The following is an 18,846-nucleotide window of genomic DNA, read 5'->3' on the forward strand; positions in this document are numbered from 1 at the left end:
TATCCCCAAGGCCTGAGTCCTGTGAACCTAACTCAGCTGACCCAGGCCAGCTGCGGCCATGCCACAGGTGTTTTATTGCAGTGTAAACATACCCTCAGTGATAGCATGGAGATTGCGCTGAGGTGGGTTGGACACGTGATAAGAATGGAAGAAGAAAAACCAGCAAAGAAATCCTGGGAGGAAGAGGACAGTGAGAGAGGATGTGAAAGACCAAGGATACAATGGAAAGACTGTCAAGAAAAAATTTGAAGAGAAAGGGTCTGGAACTCCAAGACCTCTGTGCCCTGGACCAGAAGGAATGGCTAAGAATGGTGAACAGCTCTGACGCAAGGTAAATGGGAAAAGGAATTGAGAAGTTCAGTGAATTCTGATTAGCTGACGTGTTGCTCTCTTTTGACAAATTCTATCCATTACACTGGTCCAGAGCCATTGACACCAATGGGTGTAAGTAAGGGCTTATTTCAGCAGACGTTGGTTTATATCTATATTTATACACTTCTCTCTCTTTGTGTATATATGTCTTATTGTTTCACTTTATGTTGGGCATATACGTGTCTGTTGTGTGCATACAAAATTACCTTGAAGATTTATTTTAAAAAGACTTGTTTACAGTGTTTTTCACAGAAGATTGGTTAATTCTACCATTAGCGTAAGTGTTCTACATGCTTGAAAAGGCTTCAAAAATATATGGAATTCTTTTTTGGAAACATTTGCACAAATTGTTGATATTTATTGCTCATGGAAATGCAGGATCAAGGCTCTGTCCATACTGGGGTATCTTACAATGTTGTACTTACACTGGTATAAATGCCCAGTATAGATGAGATGTTGTACTGGCGTAAATGGGGCTAATATCAGTGCAATTTATCCTGGTAAGTTACCAGAGTAAATGAGACCCCTGCAAGCTCTCTTTTGCACAATAGAGGGTTTACATTGGTGTAACAATCTGATCTAGACAAGCTCTAAGAAGGAGGATGGATTCATCAGTGGTAAACTGCAACTTCCCCACATAGCTGTGATAAACATTGTACCTCATTCCTGATCTGTGGCACCCCACTTGCTAATAGCCCCGTTGACTTCCCTTCTCTTGAACAGGTATTGACATGACAAGGTTTTGTTGTGGTTTGGGGATCTAATGCCTGATCCAGGATTTGAACCCTTGATGAAAAGGATAGGTAATTTATCAGTCCATCTCCCCACTGAGACTCTCTCTCTCCATGATGATTTTTCACTATTTTAAAAAATTAATTTGACTTAAGTGACAAGTTTTTTAGGGCAGACACTGATCTGGTAGATGTACAGTAGTTAAAGGATTTGCCTGCAGCAGCCAGAAGGAAGTTTTGAAAATACCCACAGAAATGGATTCCTCCAATATTACAATTTAGATTGCCTGCCAAGAGAAAGAAGAGAAGAGTCCTCAGTCATGGTATCTAGGAACAATTCTGATATATCCAGAAAAGTGTTTAGTCATTATAAAGCAATCAGCTAAGACACTGTAATCTGTTAGTTGGGGCCAGGGTCCTGCCTTTTTTTGGCAATCCTAGGCTAAGGAGAGAACAAAGGAATGAGAATAACCTTTAAAAGGTCACTGTCAGAGTGAAAAACCATAGAGTGAAACCTGTTCCAGTCACCATCATTATTAGCCAACTCTTGTTTTGAGAGAACAGGCCATACTGTTGCCAATATACTGAGTACAGTTCTGCTCTACCTGTTGTTACAGTTCTGCTCTACCTCCATTGAGCCACAGAGTTTTGTTGGTTCCTTGAGCAGTGTTTTCTGATGGTTTTCACTTAAAAATCCTTGATCCTAGTACAAACACCTGAGATTATTAAAACTGAAATGATTTTACAATTCTCATTAATTTTTCACTCTTTATGTATTGTTGTCACTTCTTGCACTTACTTAGTTGCCTTTGTGTTTATTGTCAGTTTCTAGACAATTTTACTATCAGGTTCTCATGCACTAGCCCAATACTGCCAGATTTGGGTTGCAAACACGAAAGGGTATATTCATTTCTTTGCAAAAATCACTGGATCCAGTCCTGCATCCTTTACTCACACAGTCATACAAGCTGTCCCTCCCCAGATGCATTAAAAGGACTCAGAGCCTGCAGAATTAAGCTCATTGTTTCCACTGAATTTTTTCTTATATTATTATTTTTATTTTTACAAAACCAAAGTTTTGGCACAAGATTGACCTCACACCATCCCTTTAAATATTTACAAAATCTATATATGATCACAGAACTGGCCCTTTGATATAGGTTGCTGTGTTGTTATAAAGAGCATAAAGGACACATCATACCAGGGTTCCTGTTTGCACACTGGTTATAACACAGTACATAGGAATCCAGATGTTGTTCAGCTCTCTCAGACATCTGTGATGTGCAAGTCCTGTGACCTCTGTATGGGGAGCTGTTGCCTCCGAAGGTCAAGAGAGGGGTAGAAGCAACAGGACACAGGCTGGAGAGACCTATGGGGACTCATGCTGTTGGGGAGGAGAGAAAAGGGTTTGGGATGACTCTGACAGCCCTGGCCGCAACACTTTCTGTGATGCTCACATTAGCACATCAAACCCACGCAGAGCAAAGCTGAAGGCTCTGGCAACCTGTCTTAGACGAACAACTATCTGAGTCACATAGCAGGAAGCCCTTCCTTCTTCACTGTAGTTTGAGTGAAGACAAAGGGGGAAAGAAGAGGAAAGGACTGGCAGTGGGATGAAATTAACAGGGAGTGATCAAAGTGATAGGGGTTGGGACAAGAGGGCAAATGTGAGAACTAGGAGAAAATGCATCCAATGTCTGTCAGTCATCTCTCTTTTTCAGCACAGTATTGACCATTTCCCCTACTATGTTACTCCCACAGTCTCTCTTTGTCCCATGAAATTCAATGGTGATAAGAAATATTTTTCTCTGGGTGTACAACTCTTTATAGTTTATGAATGTTGCCTGCAATGGGGAAGAAGGAAAAGGAGGGATGGAGGAAAGAAGGGAAAAGAAGACGATGAGGAAGATGTTTTAGGGGGAAAAAGTTTGTCTAAAAACGTAGGCACAGAATGATCATATGCCAAGACATCTCTTTCAGTAGTTTCTTTGAACAGAAAACTCTTAGCTGAAGTGGAGGAAAGATCCAAAAAAGTGTTTGCAAATCTGAACAACTCAGTCAATAAGGCAGAGTTTTCTGTAGAAAGGTGCATTCTGGTTTCAGGATACTTTGTAGTCATCTAGAACTCCCATAACTTCATTGCTGACTTCAGCAAGATGCTTACAAACCAGGCATTGGGTCAGGCAAGCAGACAGTGGGTTTGTGCAAGAAGGAGAACAGTAGCCCTTCATTTTGCACACCATCCCCCTATCCTCACTTCTCTCCTACCCATAATTGCATCACTTCCCCTGGCCCAAATATGGGAGTGGGACTTAGCAGAAAACGCAGTAGGGTTGTTTTTATTATGTGGTGTATAAAGAACTGGACTAAAGATGCAGTAAAATCTACATTAAATACAGAGCCTAAGACTATCCTATTAAGCAAGGCAACTGAAATAGTTGTTTTGGGCTAGCTGTACAGAAAGGGTGCCTTGTAGTTACACTACATGTTTCAACAGTATGCTGCTCTGAAAAGTGTTATATACGTGCTGACATCCGCTGCTGGCATCTGTACAGACCTGAGGCTTGCCAGCTCCTCCGAATTTGGAAGGAGGAGACTTGCTGTGTTAAATATGTGTCACCACTAGTCCTTTTCCCCCATAATTTAATCATTCAGTTGTGCCATATATTTGAAGCTAGTCCGTCCATTTAGTTTAGATGAACTGTGGCCAAATAACTGTACTGAAGCTGCCTTCAGAGTCTGTTAGGTAGATTTCTTTGACAGAAATTGCTTGAATAGCTCTTCCATAACTACATGCAAACAGCCGTTCACCCTCCCGTTGTCAGTTCTTTGACAAAGCGCCTTATAGTAGTGATGCTTTACCAGAAAGAGGGAGCCCTTTTGTTAAAAACATGCTGTTCATTGCAGCTATTCCACCTCCAACTGTGGTCTTGTCAGCTTTCATAAGCTCAATAGGGTTGTGCCTGATTAGTACTTAGAGGGAAGACCTCCAAGGAAAACTAAGTGCTGGAAGGAGTGGTTCTGGTGACTCAATAGGTGGCACGCTTCCCTCTGAGTCAGTGCTGACATCCAGCAAGAGGTTAGGAGCACTGGAGCTGCTGATTTTTGCAAACTGAGATCTTGGCCACTCACTGTCATTAAAAATCCCCTGATAGTTTTTGCATAAGGAGAGGTGTTTAGCGCCTGTGTCCGGGCCAGCTTCCAGCTGGAGTAATTACATTCTCCCTTCCTAAATCTTTCCTGTAGTCTCAAATATATAGGTTATTCCTCCCTTTCTGTCTGTGTAGTATTGCTGTGCACTGTTAAACAGTGGCTGCATTATACCTCCTGGATGGTTAATTGATCCTAGGATATAGTGTGTATATATAAAAGGAGGGTCTTACTTTTCAGAAATTACTCAAAGTGGAGTTTTATTTTTTGAAGTGAATCTTGTGGTCATTAGCTTGTCACACAGACAGACCAGGAGTCTGAAACCCTGAATGCATTCAGAGCTAAGACAGCATTTGTATAAGCAAGCCACAAACTAGCTTGTTCCTGTGCATCTGTCCTGCTCTTTGTCTAGTGGTGGGAGGGGATTGAGCCTCCAGGGCTGGGTCAGTCTTTGTTTTCTCTGCTGAGACCACCAGTTTTGGTGGTGATGGTGATTTTGTGATGTGGCATTTGAGGCCTGATTCTGCAAAGTTCTGGGGATCTTCAGTTCCCGTACAGGTAAATGAACCTGTTCCTTCATGGTGTGTGAAAGGGACTAGGCAAATCCCACTGACTTGAGGGTGGTCAGCACTTTGCAGGTCAGGCTTTTTCCAGTAGGCACTAGAATGAAACCACCAGTTCCTTTCACAGAGGAAGTCACTACCCAATTGGTTTGGATTGAAGCCACAGACCTAGAACTGAAAGGCTCTGTATCCCAAGCCCCTTGCGACAATTAGTCTCCTCTTCTGGGGCAATAGTCATGTGATTTCATTACTCCACAAATGTAAAAAAACTATATTGTTATAAAAGCTGTATTTCTGGTGGAAGTTCAACAACAATAACAAAGAGCTTAATAATAAATAGCAGATAAATAAGAGGTTTGCTAAGATACTTGGGGAGGGAGAGGGGAAAGGGAATAAAACACAGAAGCAGTGATTTTAGCAGGACAAGAAGAAAAAGTACATTAAAATTCATATAGGTATTTAAGGACAATTAAGGCTAAACATGAATTATGTTTATGAGATGTTTGCATCTCGATGCAGGCTAGCATTCCTCAGCTTTTTATATATATAAATATTTTTCTTGAAGCAAAGTCACCTTTATTGGATGTAAGAGCTATTCCATGTCATTTATTTTAATGCTCTAATATATTTCCCCTAGTTAATCATTGCTATTTCTAAATATAAATTTCCTTTCAAGTTGTTTTAAAATGAAAGGGCCTGCTTCACTCTTTGACCTTCTGTAATAAGCAGACCCTTGAAATGCAGCATTTCCAGAAAGCAAGCTGAGGGAACAACAGATGGGGTTAGTAAATTACAGCCTACAAAGGAACTGTACAAGAAGTAGGGTTGGAATGGATGGAGGCTTAAAATACCCAATGAGATTTTTCCATGCTGTAGCCTGTTTCTTGCAGTTGAGCATTGATTGTTAGATGTATAACTTCTGTGACATTAACTTTCTGCAGCGATTGATTTGTAGGAGTCACTCCACCCCAAAATACTGACTCCTTGGATCTCAACATTCAATAATACTCAGCCAGGGGCATGCATTTTCTAGGTTCAGTGGTTTGCATTTTCATTTATTTGCTAAAGATAGTCTGATGGGTTTATTTACACTGGTTTGCAAATTCCAGATCTGTGTGTGGTTTCCTAGGAATTTCATAGATAAATCAGTGCATGTCTATTTCAGGATAGTAGTGGTTTAGAATCAAAGTTCATTTCCCAAAACAATAATCCTAAACTTTATCTCTGATTTTTTTTTTCTTCCAAAGTGTTCATTCTCTTTGGGTTTATCAATTCAATTTTCAAAAGCCTGGGCCTGATCCGGCAGCCCTTATTCTCACTAGTAAGTCTAATTGAATTAATGGGACTGCTCAAATATATAAGGGCAGAAGAGTGAGCATTAATTAATATATATTTCCATGATGTGATTGCTCTAAGGTTTGCAGCTCCATAACATTAGTATTTTATACAGACTAGCAGTAGGTTGTCATTGTGATCAAACAGAAAGCTTCTGTGGGGAAGAATACATTCTTTGCATAGGTGTGATAAGTATTTGATGGGAATTTGGTAAAATGTATTTAGGACACTGTGAAGGTTCCTGAAAATCTGCACTGTCATACCTTTATTTTCTCAGTGTTGAAATTCCAAAGCTAAAAGGGACCTTCTTTAACTGCACTTCAAGTAGACTGAGGTTATTGTTATAATCCTTTTTACAAGGCCAGTCATAAATCCTCCAAAATTCATATTGTTTAAAGGAACAGTAATAATCAATGCTCAATCCTGCAAAACAGGTTAGAGGCTCTGTCCCTCACTATGTCCAAGAGAATCTTAACACGTTTTACAAACTTTACATGTGTTGGGTGTGAACCTGTAAACCCTTGGGTCATAGAATCATAGAAACGTTGGGCTGGAAAGAATCTCAAAAGCTCCCCATGCCAGTGCAGGATTATGTGAGTATAGTTCATAGTCATGTGAGCGAGTTCAGTGAGCCTCCTTGTCTGAGTCAGGATTACTCATGTGATCAAGGGTTTGCATGACAAGGCTCACAGGAATCACTTCAGCTGCCACTGAAATGGACTCTCTTCTGGAGAGAAAAGTTGCAGCTGTTTAGGGCATGATGCTGCAACCTTAATTTATAGAAGTAGTCCTCATTCAACCAAGTAGTCCCATTGGCCCTGTCAACATGAGGGACATCCCAACATTGCTATCACCAATTCAGCACTACCTCTGGTAATAGCACTGGGAGTGCTAGTTTAGAAGGGCTGCTGACATTTTGAGCAGTGTTATCAAAGTAGGTCTAATCAACACAGTATTTAAAATGCTGGTGGCAGCTGCTGGCCGATCTACACTAGGCTGGCTTCCACTCTTGCAAACATTGCTGCAAAATTTGCCTAGTGTAGACAGGCTGTTGACATTAATGGGACTATTTCCATGATTAAAGATAACACTTAAGCTGCTCACAAGACCAAAAATACCCAACTGAAACTTGGCAGTGAATTGCTTACTTGGGGAGGCAGAATGTGATTGAACACTTTGCAGTTGGACAGGACACCAAGGTTAACACCTTTCATCTTGATGTAAGGTCATTAATGACCACATGCGGTCAAGACCTTGGTTTAACATTGGCAAGATAGCACCTCCAGCCTTGCTCTGACCCTTAGCATCATGCTGGAGTTCAATACTAATTCAGAAGGAAGAGTGTTTGTTTTTTCTCCCCTACCAGCAACACTTTATGTATCACCTGGATGGAAATTCTTAGAGGAAAATCCAAGTGCTACTGACCCTACCAGGATGATAGTTAGGCTGGTTGTACTACTGATGTAATTTCTGTTTCCTGTAAACAGATCTAAATCTCTGTCCTCCTTACAACTGTACAAAATGTAGCACAGTGAGAACTCATAGTTTCTGTTCGCTTGCTGAAAGGATGATGAGTAGAGTGAAGCAGGCAATGTGATTTCAGACATCAATAAAGACAGGCAGCAATGCCAGCACACACTTATGGTTTCAGTGAAAACACTTATGGCAATCAAACTAGACAAAAGAGAGCACCTCGCCAGGTGCTGCCTCTGTTTAGTAGGAAACTAGATTCACTCCGGTGGACTACTTGGATGAGTAAGGATTACTTGTGTGAGTGAGTCTCAGGATTGCATCTCAGTGTACAGCACTTAGTGCAATCAGTGAAATAAGATATATAATGACTTCCTCATGCAGTGGAAATAATTTGGAAAGCATATGGAGCAATTTGAATGGTCTTCGTTTAAGGAAGAAATTTGTTGCAACATCTGTGTCAGTCTGCTTAAAGCAGGGAGGTGCTTCCTATTGTCTTATATGCCCATTAATCCCTCTAGTTTAGAATCTAAGTGGAATAGATTTCTCTCTTTGAACATTCAGTAACTTAAACTTTCTAGCTCATTATATGTGCTTAATTGTAACCCTCAGTTATGAAACCTAGATTACAGAGGGCCTTAAATGTGTCTTTCAGAAGGTTTTAAACATGTTTCCAGCCCAGGGCCTCCCAGAGGGAGGGGCAATTTGCCCTAGGCCACGGGCCCTGCAGGGGCCCCCACGAGAGTTTTTCGGGGCCCCCAGAGCAGGGTCCTTCACTTGCTCCAGGGGCCCCGGAAAACTCTCGCAGGGCCCGGGCCCCTGGAGCTTCTTCCGCTCCGGGTCGTCGTCGGCAATTCGGTGGCGGGGGGTCCTTCTGCTCCGGGACCCACTGCCGAAGTGCCCCGAAGACCTGCGGCGGGGGGTCCTTCCGGCACTTCGGTGGTGGGCCCTGGGGCAAGTCTTTGGCGGCAATTTGGCAGGGGGAGAGCCCCCTGCCGCCGAAGACCCCAGGCCCCCTGAATCCTCTGGGCGGCCCTGTTCCAGCCTTCACACAAGCATGGTGAAAAGACAAAAAGAAAAGAAATGAGGAAAACAGATCAGGAAGAAAATATAATATTCTTGAATTCAAACTGTATTCAGATTATACTTCCTTATGGGCATGAACCAGCACTACTTATTCAGGGAAGGACTCCGTGATTGGTAAGGGAATTTTTGTCTGAATAAGGAACACAGAATTAGGCCCTAACAATAGTTCCCATAAGATGCACTCCCTTCTGAAAGGTGATGTATAAAGCCTCAGCTCAAGTGTCAAGCTATTTTGCCCCATAGAACAGCATGTAGCTCTCATCCAGCACTTTCTGTCCTTAGATCTTGAAGTGCTTTGCAGCCATGGGTAAGTACCATTATCTTCATTTTACAAATGGGAAACATGAAGCCCAGAGAGCTGGTGACTTTCACAAGGTCAGTTGCTGAGCTGGGAATACGCCCCAGGTCTCCTAGCTCCCACTCCAGCACTGTAGCTATTTGGACCACACTGCTGAAATGAGGGGGGAAATTGGTTTGGGTGGCTGTTTTTCAAAATGATCTCAGTGCCGCCTGTCTCTCAGCTCAGTATGAAAGTTCATGAGTGTTAAATGATACTTTTTAGTTCCTATATACTGGAATTTACAGCATGACCTTAACGACACAGTTATGAATTCAAACAAAGCAGCTCCTTTGGGAAATACGTATTCAGTATTTTTGGCTAAATTCTCCCCCTTTCTCCTCTGTGAGCCCCAGAGGGGTTTGGAATCTTCCAGAACTGAGTGGCAATGCAGTGTCAGTTTTCTGAGGTGGAACTGTGCTGACCCATGAGGAGCAGAGACCTAGGTTGTGTGTGTGTGTGTGTGTGTGTGTGTGAATCAGCACATACCTTGTGTGGCACTCCCAGCTTACTTGGGTAAATAGTAACTGCTAAAACGACTCTTGTGACTTGCAGATCATATCTGTATATTAATGTTGGGCTAGATCCTCATCCCATTCAGGTCAGTGGCAAATATCCAGTCAGTGCCGGGTTTACAGTGCCATGGAGCCGGGCCCATGCTCAGAAGGGGCCCCAGCCTGCTCCGCTTGCACTGCACACCGAGACCCCGCTCCCTCTTGTCCACCAATTGCTCCTCTTGGCCTGCCCGCTGGCTGGCTGAGGGCTCCTCTCTGTCCCCTGGCCCCACACCCTGCTCCTCTCTGCCCCCTGGCCGGACCCCAGTGCAAATCTGGCTCCAGGAAGTCTCTGCTTCCCACCACCTGTGGGGCCCTGCCTGTCTCCCCAGAGCTGAGCTGCCTGGGACTGGTGCAGAAGCCTGGCCAGTCTCAGCCAGTGGGGGGGGGAGACAGTGTGGGGGGCTTAGTCGGATCCCTCCAGCCAAGTGGGTCTTGAGGGAGCCAGGGCAGGCCCTGGTCTGGCTAATCGCACCCCAGTTGCCTCCCTGGTGAGTGTGGCCAGGAAGCAGGGTGTGAGGGAGTGGGTCTCTTGGGGGTGCTGGGCTGTGAGGAGGCAGAGAAGATGTGTGTGTTGGGGCACCAGGGAGTGGGGTTCTGTGTGTGGTGCCGTGCTGGGCAGGGGTGGTGGTGGGCAGGGTGCTGTGCATTTGTGGGGGGAGGCCTCTGGGGGGTGCTGGGAATAGTGGGTCATGGGGGGGCTCTGGTCATAGGGAGTTGGGGGTGGGTATTGGGTGGGAGGGCTGCATGGCCCGAGCCCAAGGGGAAGGGGGCATGCTGCTAGCACAAGGCTAGGTGGGCCACTGTGCGCCTGGCAACTGCCAGTTTGTAAACAATGCCCTTGCACTGGGCTGGGCGGAGCAGGGCCACCCCTGCCATGCCATGCCCCATTGCCCCTCACTCTGCGGACTGACCTCCCCACGCCATGGTCCACCGCCTCCCTGGGGGCCCACAAAAGGTTATTCCAGCCCTGATCTCTCTGAGTTCATTGGGAGCAAGATTTGGACTTTAAGAGCTGTCTAGCCTCTCGTATCTTCCCCTGCCCCTCCCCCCGCTAAATCAGAAAATAATTTTTTGAGAATATTTTTGTGCATGTGAATTTAGTGCTTGTGAAAGATGTTGGTAGATATCACTGGAGGCAGATGTCTTCTGTTTAGCCACAGAGAGGGTACAGCACCAGTAGCAGCTTCCTTATTCCCTCCCCCCTCTCTCAGCATGCTGTGTCCCAGGTAAATTCATTCTTCATGCCCCACTCAGCTCTTGGTATCTCCGCTGAGTCTGCCAACAAGTGACCAACTATTGTGGTGTTTTCTGTATCATGGAGCTACATTAATGGCTCTCCACATAAGCACTTCACAGCTTAATGAGGAGGTGTAAGTCCAGTAGTCTAGCTGGCGGTAAAGTTGGGTAAACTGATTTTGCCCACTTCTCATTTAGGGAATATGGAGGTTAGTTTAGTTTACCCACTTCTTTTTTTACCACTGTGTCAGTCTACTGTTGATGATGGCTTTGTCCAGGCCTACAACCTTGGAACGTGCGAGGAATTCACTAACGCAAACCTCACCAAATGGCATTTAAGCAGAGCCGGGCTGACCAGCTACTAGACAGCATACTTCAAAGCCGGGGAAAGGGCATCTTCTTTTTATACCCTAGGCCAAATTAGGGCTTGGCTTGTGTAGTGGTGTTAGCATACCTATGTCCTGGTGCTGGTTACCCACATCATAGATAGAAGTGGGTCAATGGAAGCAAGCTCTGTGGGGCTGTTACATCCCTAGCCCCTAGCACAGGTGGGAAGGAGGGGCAGGATTAAGAGAGGAAGTAGATAGTGCTGAACCCACCCTCCAGAGGTTCTGGTGGAGTAACTGCTGGCACATCCTGTGTAGACCTTCCCTGGAGCAACAGGGGAACTGGAGGGTGATTGTGGTTCTCCATTAACTCTGCATTGATTCTTTGCCCCTTAATCAGGGAAGACTTATCTCACAATATAGCTCTCTATAAGGTAAGTCAGGAGCATACAGTTAATAGAGGCTAGGGGTTGGAATGACATTAAGTCTTCTGCTGTTTTCCAAGCTAGCTATGTGAACATCCTCAATGCATGTTCTCATATTCTGTACTACAGTACAAAATATGGTTATGCTCTCAGAGGGAGCAGGATCTAGGACACTGCAAAAGGGTGTGGGGCTCTTTGTTGAATCATCATGTTGTCAGGTACTGAAACCCGGCAAACAGATGCAGAGCAATTCTGCTGACTTGGAGCGGCAGGCAGTTTTAATTAACTCCAACCAGAATATAAAAGGAGTTGGATGGGCTTCTGCAGAGAGGTCACTGGGACAGAGATGGGGTGGAGGGAGCATCTCTGGGACCAAGCCAGGCTCAGGAGGAGGTGGCTTAGCTTTTGTTCTTACTTAAATTAACAATAAAGGAAACTTCAGCAAGAGGGTGCATTTTGCATTCTCGTGTGTGTGTGCTGAGAGAGGGGGTGGAGGGCACTGCCTGCTCAGAATATGTATAACGGTGAAATGCAAGTAGAATTAGATGTGGGTAGCTGCTGCCTGTTGTGATTCAGAAAGAAAGTATCATGACCTATTCTAAATTTGGATCAGCAATTTTCTTTTCACTTGAAATATCTGTAATATATCTCTGGACCCAAATATTCTTGAGAATTATCCATAGCTATATTCTCACTGACTTCAGCCGGAGCAGAATCTGTCCCCATCTTTCTGTGAGTGCTAGTTCAGTAATTCCATATGTCTGGGCAGATTTTAGAGTTTCTTTAGAAGTAATAGTAAAATGAAGTCCAGGCTTTTCTTTAACTGATATTAGGCCGTAACTCGGTGCTTGTTCATGATGAGTATGCGGTTAGACCTGTATAGGGTGACCAGATGTCCTGATTTTATAGTGGCAGTCCCAATTTTTGGGTCTTTTTCTTATTTAGGCTCCTATTACCCCCCCATGCCTGTTCCGATTTTTCACACTTGCTGTCTGGTCACCCTAGGCCTGTATGATGCCATCAGCTATTTCAGGGCAAACCTGGAATCCTAGACATAGGCCTTGGCTGGCAAGTAATAGGGAAATGGACTGTCAAATATTTTGCTTTAAAATGTATGAAAACTTTAAAGTTCACGCATAACTTTCCTTTGCTGTGATGCCTACAAAAAAACTTGGCAATGTTTAGGCTCCTGGTATGCTGAGACCCCACCGCCTGTCATGTGGACTCATATTGTCTCATTGTTCCCCTGTGCTCTGCCATCCGTCTGTTTATATCCACACGCTGTCTCTTAACTTATACTTGGATTGTAAGCTCTTTGGGGGCAGGGACTGTGTTTTTATTTTGTGTTTGTACAGAGCCTACCACAATGGGGTCCTGATCCACAAGTGGGGCTCCTACCATACAAAGCATCATCATCCATCATCATCATCATCATCAAGTCAATAGGAGTTTTTTATGTTCAGGGAATACAGGATCAGGCCCATATCCTGTTAGGGTGAAATTCAGCCTAGTGCAGAAGGCCTGCTTGGCTCCATGCACCATTTAGGCCCTTAGAGGCAAATTCACCTCTATGGATAGGGATGTCCTTCTGCATTAGGACCTGAGTGAGTCCCTCTGTGTGTGGGGAGGGGTGGCTTGATTTGATGTGCCTGTGCAGGAGTGCAAACCCGGTGTGGCATGAAGCGTGGTAGTATGCAAGCTGGGTGGGCATAACGGGTGGGCTGAGGGTGGAACCAGAGGATTCACCATTGGGCAGTTGCCCTGCCCCGCTGCAATGGCTGTCGTGTGTTGGGGCAGTGGATGGCATTGGCTGAAGAATCTCTAGAGGGTCGGTCTCTGGATGTCCCACAGCCACTGGGGAGTGTTCTTGGCTACTTGGGCTGGGCCCCGAGTCCCTAGCCTACTGCTTGAGTGGGGTTTATGTGGCAGAGTTGCGCCTGTGTGTGGTGAGTTATGTGGCCAGTTGTTGACAGCCGGACAGCCAGGGCTGCCAAGGGTCAGGCAGCTCCAGCAACACCCATCTGAAGGCACTACTGGGCCCTCATTCATCTAGCTGAGCTGTGGGCAGGCTGAAGGCATTTGCTTGCTGTTAAGCCTTCTGCCACATGGGGCTGCTGTAGTGCTGGCTGAACTGGCAGCCAGGTGTTTTCTCTTGCTGCTCCACCTCTCTGTTGGCTCACAGCCAGGCATGAAAAGCGAGGAGAGGAGGTGGTGGTGGTGGCGGCGGCAACAGCAGTGGTGGAAGAGGTGAAGGGTTTCCACCCACCGACAGCTGCACTAGGCTCCCCCATCACACACCTCAGCAGCTCCCACAAACAATCCCCACACATCCAGGCAGCCAGTGCTCCCCCCAGCAACTCCAGGCATCTCATCACTCTCTCAACCCCTCAGACAGTTGCCAGCGTCTCCCAGCGTCCTTCCACCTGCCCCGTTTTGTGCACTCCCATGTCCTACCTTCCCCAGCTCGCCGGGCAGGAATTGTCATAAGCTGAAGTTGATGGCTGTGTGCAAACTGGCTTGTTGATTTGCATGATATGTCACACGTGGAAATGCACAAGACTTGGCCATTATGGACAAGATCTTGTTGTGGTTGTTTAGAGACCTTAAAGGGGTTTAGATTTGTTTTCACGCTTTGCTGTTCTCCTCAAGCTGTTAAGGTTACACTCTTAGGTCACTGTTTGGATAGTTGGGAATGGTATTTTTGCTTTCTGTTATTTGTTGTATCCTCGATGAAACCTGAAATATTTTATCCTCTCTTGCAACTTGTACTGTGTCACCGTATTTGTTTTTCTCATTTGTATAACATTGACTGATTGACCTTCCTATGTTTTGAATGGAACAAAAATTAACATGAGTGGTTTTACTTAACAGTCCATTTTATGTGACATTGTATCAGGCTGAAAGGACCTGGGAATTCCAAGGTGGTGAATTTGATGCGTTTCTAAATGAAAAGATACAAAAGCCATAAGGAAAGAAAAACTGCTTTGTAGGGATCAGCTGCTGGATCTTAAACTCCAGGTCTGTTGCCCTTCATTTTTAGGAGGCTGGAGGGATTCTTTGTGACCCAAACCTATATCTTTATCTCATGACTGGCCTCCCCTCTAAATCCAACCATTTCTGAGCTTTGGAGGATACAAAATCTTAGTCTGGGTCCAAACTTTGCAGGTCTGCTATTTTAAAGTTTCTGAGGAGTGAGCACAGAAAACAGAGAACGCAAAACCAGTAACTTGTGTACGGATAGTAATTGAGTGTCTCTGTAGATCAAAACATACTCTATAGTTGTTCTGTACCATAACTGCATATTTCTTATTTGAGGTGGTACATAGTGTTACCCATTGGCCCCTCATCAGGACCTAGGCTCCTTCATTTTTAATCTGAAAACTTCAGGCCCGATTTTCTGAGGTTCTGATCACCCACAGCTTGTGTTAACTTGAAGTGAAAGCTGAATTGTAATGCACTCTTCTTGGCATTTTGTTTGCCACCTACATCATGAACGGTTGCAAGAAGTGCACTGCCCTTCAGTTTTCTGTTAAACTGAAACTAAGCACCAAAGCAGATTGCTGTAATATCCACAGGTTATCAAGTTCGTTTTCAAGCTTTGTGAAATGTACTAAATATTTCCAGCTCGTTTGTTAGTCATTTCCTATTCTTCCATATAAACAGTCAAAGAAAAGTGAAAAAAGCTGCTAAGCAAACCTCAGTACTGCCCTCGCCAAATTTACCCAGCATTTAAGAGCAGCACAATCTTAGGTGCATTTTGTATAAAAATATGTAATATTATAATATTTTGCTCTTTCCATCTACAGGTATCAAAAGCCATTTTTATGTTGTATATGTATATTACAGTAAAAAGGAAGGTAAATATAATTAGCTCCCTTTTCTGGATAAGAAAACTGAGGCACATAGCGGGAAGGGCTAGATGCACAGACCTTGGTTGTTAAGGCACTCCCCTGGGAGTGGGGAAACTGATGTACCAGTCCCTGCTCCAATGAATATTTAATTATATCTCTATCTATAGATGCACACATGCAATGGGAGAGGTTGAGAGAGATCTGTCTTAGAATAACCCAGTGCTCCAGGCTCTAAAGAGGAGGTGGCATACCTGATTCAAGGCCCTGCTCTAAATTAGGCAGAGAGACTTGAACCTGGGTCTCCCATATGGCAGGTGAGTGCCCTGACCACTGGGTTATTGGGTATAACAGAGACAGCACCTCCTCAGCTGTGTTTTGTGATTGAGCTCTGTGGGTGAGAATACACCTAGTTTGAAAATCCCACTGGGACTGAGGTATGAGCTAGGCCGCATCAGGACAGATGGCTTTGCACATGTGTACTGGCAGACATTTTGGCCGTGGAGAACTTTACAGGTGGAAACTTAGGTACCAGCTGAGCAGGAGGTTTTGAGGATCTCAGTGGCATTGAAATGTTGGACTTAAACACCTGCATCACTTAGTGGATCCAGCCCTCAGTGACTTGCTTAGGGTTAAACAGCAGTAGCTCTGTGAATAGAACTCAGGTCTCCAGCCTAGTGGCCTGTCCAATGAGCCATGTCAGTTCACATAAGAAGTAAGCCTTTTCTCTGGGATCCTGATCTTCTGGGATTTTATAAGTATTCTTGAATTATAAATTATTTCTACCTACAGTTCCCCTGCATAAAATGCCAGTACTTTTCAGCCTAGTGGCGAAATAGCAGTTATGTACAATGTTGTCAGGTGAAAACAAACAAGTTTTTCTCAGTTCCATCAAACACTAACTCAGGGATAAACTAAATGTTGTTGTTATAGGGAATCCCCATCAATGAGTCCTTATCTGTTTCCTCTCCCTAGGCCCCACCACTGCATCTGCAATAGAGCATGGAGGAGGAATAGAAAGGTATTTGCTCTAGTTACTTAAGCTGTGGTTGCAGAGCTCCACACTAGAGATGGAACCAAATGCCCAGTTACAAACACCTCTGCTGGACTCTGATGAATTTTGGAGCTGGATCCATAGTTGGTATGCGCCACCCCCTCCACACCATCTCTTCAGTGGGCTGAACTAGAACTTGGGCTCTGAAAAACCCAGAGGTTTGGGGAATTTCTGATCTGAATCCAAACTGTGTGGTTTGGATCCATTTCCACTACTTCAAACTACATCTGTGCTGTGATATCTTGAAAGATATGGTTTTCATTCCTACTTATCTGTTTCTAATACGAAATGGAGTCTGTAGCTGATAGTAAGTAGTAGCTGATGCTGAAAAATCAAAGAAAAATTGTAATAATAATAATATTCTACAATGATCTACTCCTTTCATCTACGGATCTCAAAGCACTTGACAAAAATAGATAATTGTCACTGTCCCCATATATAATGGGTTGTCCAAGGTTATACAGCAAGTCTGTGGTGGAACCAGGAATAGAATCCACATTCTCTTGGACCTAGCCCCTTTGACCTAAATATTGGACAATGCTGCCTCTTTCCATGTTTCCATTTTTGAAAAAGAGATATAGTTTCAAATTACATTCTATTGTGACTATAATGTATAATGCTCAACAGTGCTAAAATACCTTCCATCCAAGGGTCTCAAAGTCCCTTAGAGAGATAAGTTAAATCCCATGTGCCATCCTCTTTCCTCTCCCCACCCTCTATGAGTAAGGTAGATATGTAGAGGAGAAACAATTTTGAATAAAAGGAATATAAAATGTATGGCTTATATTATATAAGATGAAGTGCTACTTTTCAAGGCTGATTAATAATGAGAGTGTCCCGTTCCTGTAACCTCTGGAATGAATGCAGAATTCCCTTTACTTCAATAAGAGCAGGGTTGGGACAACAAGATGTTGATATTCCAGCACAGAATTACTAGACATCTTTTCCCAGTGGATGGCATGAATGGTGTCTTGGTGTATTACATAGATATTATAAATGGGCCTTCATAATACTGGAAATCATTCTTAATAATAATAGGTAGCAAGGTATTGAAAGAAATATGAATCTCATAACAATGTAATTTTGAACCATGACTCATTAAAACAATATAATGTGGTTGCAAAATCAATAACATACGTTGCATATATGCAGGGCCCTACCAAATTCATGGTCCATTTTGGTCAATTTCATGGTCACAGGATTTTAAAAATAATAAATTTAATAATTTCTGCTATTTAAATCTGAAATTTCACAGTGTTGTAATTGTCGGATTCCTGACCCAAAAAGGAGTTGCAGGGCAGGGAGTCACAAGGTGATTGTAGGGGGGGATTGCAGTGTTGCTACCCTTCTGCGCTGCTGCTGGTGGCAGCGCTGCCTTCAGAGCTGGGCAGCTAGAGAGTGGCAGCTGCTGGCCAGAAGCCCAGCTCTGAAGGCAGAGCCGCCACCAGCAGCAGCACAGAAGTAAGGATGGCCTGGTATGGTATTGCCACCCTTACTTCTGCAATGCTGCTGCCGGGCACTGCCTTCAGAACTGGGTGCCTGACCAATAGCCGCCACTCTCCAGTTGCCCAGCTCTGAAGGCAGCGCAGAAGTAAAGGTGGTTATACCGTGACCCCCCTTAAAATAACCTTGTGACACCCCTCCTCCCCCTGCAACTCTATTTTGGGTCAGGACCCCCAATTTGAGAAACGCTGGTCTCCCCCCTCCCCCCCCATGAAATCTGTATCGTATAGGGTAAAAGCACACAAAAGACCAGATTTCACGGGCCGTGACGTGTTTTTCGTGGCCAAGAATTTGGTAGGGCCCTACATATATGCATCCTTTTTCTAAGGATCCCAGAATAATTTATGAGAACTAACTAAATCAGCCTTTATCGGCCTTGCTGCCCAGGTGAAATAGCTGTTGCTATGCCCATTTAACATCCAGGCAAGCTGTAGCAAGGAGAGGTTACATAATTTGCCTAAAAGGGCATAATTCATTGTAGAGACAGGATTAGAACCCAGGAGTTCTGCATCTTAATCCCATGCTCTAACAGTTAGGTCTTACATCGCTTCTAGTAGTGACGGGGCGGGGAGAGGAAAGAACAAAATGAAGAAAAAATAATTAAAGCAACCCAGACTTGCTACAAAGTCTGGCAGTTATTAGAAATTTACCAGTCTGTTAAATGCAGAGGGGTTATATTTATTAGATGCTGAGTGCAAGAGGGTATTTTAACTGAAGGACAATTAAACCATGATGGAGTACAAACCAATATAAATCAAATTAAAAAGAAAGATGAAACACTTCTCAATTTGACTTTTCTTGTCACACAGCAGATGTACAGGATTTATATTCTGTACATAACCATGTGACATGA

The 18,846-nt window shown here is 44.2% G+C and overlaps 1 long non-coding RNA gene across 1 annotated transcript in view; it reads left to right on the forward strand.

Moving 5' to 3' along the window:
- LOC120370472 overlaps positions 1-18,846 on the forward strand; it is an 83,677-nt gene that overhangs the window by 3,993 nt on the left and 60,838 nt on the right. The window lies entirely within an intron of this gene.

The sequence above is a fragment of the Mauremys reevesii genome, linkage group 8 (assembly GCF_016161935.1).
Source record: "Mauremys reevesii isolate NIE-2019 linkage group 8, ASM1616193v1, whole genome shotgun sequence".
NCBI classification, from domain to species: Eukaryota; Metazoa; Chordata; order Testudines; family Geoemydidae; genus Mauremys; species Mauremys reevesii.